The sequence below is a fragment of the Gossypium raimondii genome, chromosome 7 (assembly GCF_025698545.1).
Source record: "Gossypium raimondii isolate GPD5lz chromosome 7, ASM2569854v1, whole genome shotgun sequence".
In the NCBI taxonomy this organism is placed as follows: Eukaryota; Viridiplantae; Streptophyta; class Magnoliopsida; order Malvales; family Malvaceae; genus Gossypium; species Gossypium raimondii.
Genome location: NC_068571.1, coordinates 36,563,442 through 36,570,674, shown reverse-complemented (window position 1 = coordinate 36,570,674; position 7,233 = coordinate 36,563,442).

The following is a 7,233-nucleotide window of genomic DNA, read 5'->3' as shown; positions in this document are numbered from 1 at the left end:
ATTATGGTGTGCCATATCAGCTTCAAATGCATCCTCCACCACCAATGCATCACCCACCTCCACCTCTCATGTATCCTCCTCCTTAAATATATCCTCCATGTCAATTATATGAAAACCAAAGTGAAAATGTTACTTTTTTCAATATATTTTCAGATAAAGGCCAAGAGAATCAAGCCAAGAACACTCTCAAAATGAAGGTGAAGGAAATATGTTTCCTGAACCTAGGAGAGATAGAAGTGAACCTAGAGCTCCATCAAAAGGAAAAAGGCAAGAAGCATACCTCTGTAGGCTTTTCATCTGGTAAAAGATCAAGCTCTAGTAACCTTGGGTATAGTGATTCATCTACTAGCACTAAAGGTTTTTATCCATCAGAACAACCTTCATATTTTCAACCTTCACATGGTTATCCACAACTATGTGGTTATTATCCACCATTTCCTAATTATGGTGTGCCATATCAGCTTCAAATGCATCCTCCACCACCAATGCATTACCCACCTCCACCTCTCATGTATCCTCCTCCTCAAATATATCTTCCATGTCAATTATATGAAAACCAAGGTGAAAATGTTACTTTTTTTTATATATTTTCAGATAAAGGCCAAGAGAATCAAGCCAAGAATGCTCTCAAAGTGAAGGTGAAGGATCTGATCCTCCTCGTCATTCTACTAATTGGTGAAAACTAAATTGTAGCACTACCACTATTTGTAAGGTATGTTTTTTTTAAAAGAAAACTTTTGTTAATGTTTTTAATTTTAATGATATTAAAACATTTAAAATATATCTTTAGATAAATGAATGGAGTATATTTTATGAAAAGATAATTAAGAATTGAAGCATGTTAAACTATATATGAAAGTAGAATAAGAGTGAGAATAAGTGGTAGGAAATAGAAATAATTAATGAAAATCTATACATTTATCTATTCCTTTTTCCTTTTGCAACATAGAATGTTTTGATATCTTCACTATCTTCAAACTGTCAAGAAATATTGAAGACCTCTCTCATGCATGAATTTTCAATTATTTTATCTATAGAAACTTTCAAACTTATTAAATAAGATCAATGTTTAATATTTCCTATTTTTACTTTGTTATTAGTTAATATAATATTCTTAGAAAATTCGTAAATAAATATAAAAATAATTAATGATTGTAAAAATTGTGTTATCATATTAATAAAAGTTCATAAGTGTTAGAAAATACGCTAAAAATCATTAAAAGTGACTTTTTATAATTATAGTTATAATGCTTTAAAATAAGTTGCACAAGTTTTAAAAAAATCACGACTGCGATACTTGTAGTGACCGCAATAGCATCCGTTATGTCCTCAATCGCGATAAACACAACGCGACTAAAAACACGGCCGCAACCGCAATATAAATTCCTGATTGCCTTTACTATATTTAAATGTTTTGTTTTGTTCTTTCCCCCTTAATGTTTGTTTCAAAACTCTAATGAAGAGAGAAAAGGTGTCATCTTCTTCTTCGTTGGGAAGAGAAGAGATCCAAGGGAGTCAGTCGAGTCGTTCGAGTTCTGGGACATGTTTTGTTTCTTCCTCTTTTTATTCTTTTTCTTTGAAAGTGAAATCGATTGTGTTTTCTTCTTGTCGTCCTTGCAACGGTGAAGGTGTGGAATAGATCACTCTAGTTACGATCTACAAGGATATAGGAAGATGATGTGCTTGTATACAAAAAGGTAGTAAACGTAGCGTAAATTACCCTTTCTCGTATGTCGATTCTCCGAACAATATTGCATGTTTATTATCTTTTAATGCACCAGCTAAAATTTCATTCGCACTTGCAGTACCCATGTTCACCTAATGGAAGTTTGGGTAATGGAAACCATGATCTGACATACAGAAATAGATTTGACATTGTAATAGTAAAAACTGAAGTCCTTTTATTTAAACCGAGCTTACTAGTACAGCTAGGGGTTTTGAAGCTGTTATTGCTGAGCTTCCATCCGTGTCGTATATATCTCGAACTCCATGATTATAAAAAATATACACAATACTCCTTTGTCTAACTTGTTCCACAAAAAACAAATGATGATAACTTGTGCTATGAAACTTGACATGGATAAAAGGAATTTTTAGTTTCAATGGATTAAACTTACCAAATTTTGGCGGTTTCGATTCCTTTGGGTGAAAGCCCCCGCTGTAGCAAATTGAATCTTTTAGAGAAACCTATCTTAAGGGCGAGTTTAAAATGGATCATGTTGAAAGCTAATCACCTATTGCCACAAAATTCCAACGCAAAGGCATTAATGCTATTACTCTTTAAAGTATCGATCGCTTCCTTGACAGCAACTACAGTAAATAAATTTTTTTAGGATAATACCCTATATATAAACTAGAGAAGGATGGGAAGGGTATCTCCAAGAAGTCCCCTTCGAAAAGATGCCAACGAGGGTAAAAAGAGGCACAACCAAACTATAAAGAGGAAAACAAAAATACACCAAAAGATTAAGAAAACAAAAGGGGGTTGTTTATACAAAGGGACGAATTCAAATTTTATCGTGTGAATGGACTCCTAAGAAACTATAGGATATATGATTTCATGGCTTAGTCCAAATCTTCGACAAAAAAAGACAGAGTATTTGCAGTCAATATCTCCACTTACCAGAAGCCTTTTGGTTGAATGATGTTAGCTTAATATAACTAATTTTGGGGTAGTTCTTTTCCAAACTAGGAACTTCGCATAGCCCTTTCACCTTACAGTGATCAATATTCCATTGAACCTTTTTTCTGAGACTGTTGTTGCACCTTTGAAGAATACAAGACTATTGTATCATTAAAGGGAACTTCTGAACTATGTTCTCGTTAAGATTCTTCTTAAGTCATCATTGATTATTCAAGATTTACCATAGGTAATGGTTGCATAAGTAAAATATGACTCCGTACAGCAGCATAAGAATCATTCAAGCCTATCAAAAACTGAAACAATCTCTATTGTTGAACATCTAAAAATATTTGGGACATTTCATAGGTACATGAATAAACTTGCACTAAGGCATCATACTCGTCCCGAAGCAATTTCAACTGAGTAAATAAAACAAAGATGGAGCTAGTACCTTAAGCATGCAAAGTAATCTCCCAGCGAAAAAAGAAGATACGTGACCCATTGAACTTATCGTAGCGTTCCTTAAGGTCTTTCTATACTTGGGCTATTGAAAAATGTGCCCATATTGTAGTAAACATGTAACTATTTTCTATCTATTTAATTTAACTACGAATAAATAAATAAAGTTAATTTCACATTTCACTATTGTCTCTTGTATTTTCTGTCTTTTATATTTTGCATGCATAGCGAAAGTGTAACAAGCAAATATTAACTCATTGATTGTTTAAAGTTCAAACTGAAGATAAGTAGCATTGTAAAGGATGTTTACATTGCGAGAAAGACAATTTACTTCAGTAGATAATCTAAATGAGTTCGTAATCCCGTAAAAGATTCAAAGTGAGCATTTGATTCAAATACTAAGAATGATTATTATGTTTTCTACAATTCCAATTGAGGAGATGGCTAGTCTTGGCTATCAGAGCAGTTGACTCCATGAGTAAAGATATAAATGTATTCATTGGTAGAATGATGCATTGGACTGGACCTAAGATGAATTAATTCTGAATCCGTTTGTGAATTAATTCACTTGTGACATTAATGATGTGATTTACCTAAATCCTGAGTTAGTTATTGACCATGCGTATGCAACTCATGTGCTTTGATATAAGTGGAGGCTTATGCTCTAAAGATGATCAAGCCCATAGCCAGTAAGTTGGGTATGGGACTTGTGTATGGCATGGCTTTACTAGCAACAGTGGAATTCATAGCTCAATTAAAGAGTTAATGATATCCTCTCATTGGCACTGTGTGGATTGATAAATATGGAACGTGGCAACGGGTTACTTGTTCTCGAATCAGCAATTTATCATAGTCATTTGTTGACAGTGATCATATTAATCATTAAGAAGACACAATGGTGACAATAAGATAAAATAGGATTGTATTTATAACAGCTCGATTTTGGGCCTAGTCGGAACAGTGGTTTCGGGACCACAAATTCGACGAGGGAAAATATGATTATCATTATATTTTTATGGTCTAAAATTTCACGGAGAAATTTTTTGAAAATTTCGTTCGAAAATTTCGACGTTTGGGCACTTAATTTAGTCAAAAGGACGAAATTGTAAAAAGTGCAAAAGTTGAGTTCTACATGTTAGAAGTGCCTAATTGTTATGAAATTATAAATTGGGGGCCTTATATGGTAATTATACTATTAGTTAATTGATGGACAAAAATAGACATTAGAAATGAGTGAAATAGATTTTTTTTAAATGGGGGCATTTTAGTCATTTGGAAATAAAAAGAATAAAAAGTGAAAAAAATGGCAAAAAATCATCATCTTCTTCATAGCTTGCTGCCAAATTTAGAAGGACTCCATAGCTAGGGTTTCTTCACTTTCTCAAGCTCATAGTAAGTGCATCCTAGCCCCGTTTTTAATGTTTTTCGCATTTTTGAAATCCTCGTAGCTCGGTTTAGCTTATTCTACCATTAATTCATGTTAGGGTTCATATTTGGAAAAATACCCATAGGTGAAATGTGTTTATTTTGCTGTTTTATGGTAGAATATGAAGCTAGGAATTATGTTAAACAACTTTTGCTAAGCGATTTTAAGTGAAAACGGGTAAAATGACATAATCGATAAAAATAATTAATGTTCAAAAGTGTGTGTTAGAGTGAGAATTTGATGTTGCCATAGAAGGGAAAAATTTTCAGCATGTCATAAAACATAAGAATAAGAGATGAAGTTTAATTTCCGAGCTTAGGGACAAAAGTGTAAATATGCAAAAGTTTGGGAGCAAAATTGTAATTTTTCAAAAAAATTGGGTGGAGGACTATTTTATTAAATGTGAACATTAAATGAGTTAAATTTGCTATTATAGATCAAGAAAGACGAGAAGACTACCTCAAACGGGGAAAAGAGAAGATAGTGGAGTAAATTGCAAAATTACGATATTTTGCACCGAGGTAAGTAAACATGTGAATTAATGTATTATTTTGATATTATCTAATATATGTTAAGATTTAATTGAACATAGAATAAATACTTGGTATAGAAACTAAAAATGTGGTTAAGTTGGGAAAGGTGGTAAAGTGATAGAAAACGAGGTTTCCGGTTGAACACTCGGAATAAGCTGGAGTATATTGAATATAAAAGGGGTTGCTAAGTGCTAATTTCCTGATTCATTGGTGGTTGCTAAGTGCTAATTCCACCATATCTTGGAATATAAAGGGGGTTGCTAAGTGCTGATTCCCCGATTCATTGGTGGTTGCTAAGTGCTGATTCCACCGTATCTTAAATGTGAAAGGGGTTGCTAAGTGCTGATTCCCCGAATCACTGGTGGTTGCTAAGTGCTGAATCCACCGATAACGGATAACATTCCGAGTGTTCAACAGGGAAATTGGAAAGATGAATATATATATATATATATATATATATATATATATATATATATATATATATATATATGGTGGATAAGATTATATGAGCAATTTTGGGTTTGATACTTAATCAACCCATATGTGAGATGGAAGGAAATATCAAGACTACAAAAGAGCAAATTTAAATACAAAACTGTTGTGAAAACAACAGTTAGGCAACTTTGAAAAATCACTATAAATGGTGGAAAATGAATTAGAAGTTAAGTAATATATGAAATTGAAGCTGAATGAGTCTTTTTTTCATATGAAAGAAAAAAGGGAAGCAAAAGAGTTGTATATTTGGGGATATTTGAATTTTATTGAGACAGAGTTGAATTGATTTCGAAATCCCCTATTCCAACTTTGGAAAATCACCAAAAATTGTACAAAAATAATTATGGCTTGAAATTTAATGCTTGAATTCCTTAATGAGTTTATTTTTAAGAGAAATAAATGAGAACATTGTTTGAATTTTGTACAGGGAGATAAGTAAATTTTAGTAAGGAGAGGTCAGAACTGTCGGGCAGTGAAATAGGGGGAGATTTAAAGAATAAACTGTACTAATTGGCTAAACCAAAAATTCTGAAAATTTTATGGTGGAAATTTATATGAGTCTAGTTTAGGAGAAAATTTACGGAACTTGGTTTGGAGCCTTGTAGCTCCATATAAAAATAAATTGGTTTCTGTGACACGGAAAAATAGCTTGCTGGAAGTTGAGCAAACAATGAAATTTGTGGGTGGTTAAAATTATGTTACTTTGTAATCATGTGAGAAATTTATTTATTTGTCATGTGTTTACTTACTAAGCTATATGCTTACTCTTCTTTATTTTCCCTTGGTTATAGTGATCGATCAGCCCAGAAATTGGACGAATTCAGAACATCATCCACACTATCATCATCTTTTGGGTATTTTGTAACCAACACTTTTGAAACATGGCATGTATAGATGACTTACTGTGATGTGGTATGAGTATGTATATAAAATATTGTTCGGTTTAAAATGTTGGTGTTTATTATTGGATAGATTGTGTATGCACATATATAACTGTATTTGGTTGAAATGTTGAAATCGTTTGAAATTGTGATTTGAAAATTTGCAGGGGGGTTTTATGTAAAAATAAGTAGAAATGCTACCGAAATTTTATAAAAAAAAATTTAGTAATACCTTATACTCTATTCCGTCAAGGAATACGGGTGAGGGGTGTTACAATATTGAATGAATGTATTTAACTCAAAGGAATCAAAAATATCATATAAGGGTAACACACACATGACGAAGTCATTGAACAAAGCAGTTGGATGAATTGTTTTTGTAAAGAGTATACAGTAAGGAGTTTTCAATCATGGTACTTCTTGTGGACTGACTCTATGATTAAGTAATTGCGAATTATCGGAACTATGCTTCTGGACATAGTTGCAATCACTAGAGTCTAATTGTATATGTCTGATTGGTCCCTCCGCTAGCTCAACAAAAGCTCGATCGGACTACATTTGAATTAGAAGAAAATTTTACAACTTTGGGAATAATTTAATTGAGTAGATTTATTCGATATGGAATTAAATTAGGTGGTCGTGAGAATTGTTCAATTAGAGAGTTTGTTTAAAGAATTTTCTTGAAAATTTAATTTGGAAATCTAAGTGACTTTTGGAAAAATTAATTTTGATAAAGTAAAATTAAATTAATCAAATGAATCAATATTAATATGATATTTTTAGAAGTTAATTTTCAAGCCAGACAATTGGCCCAAT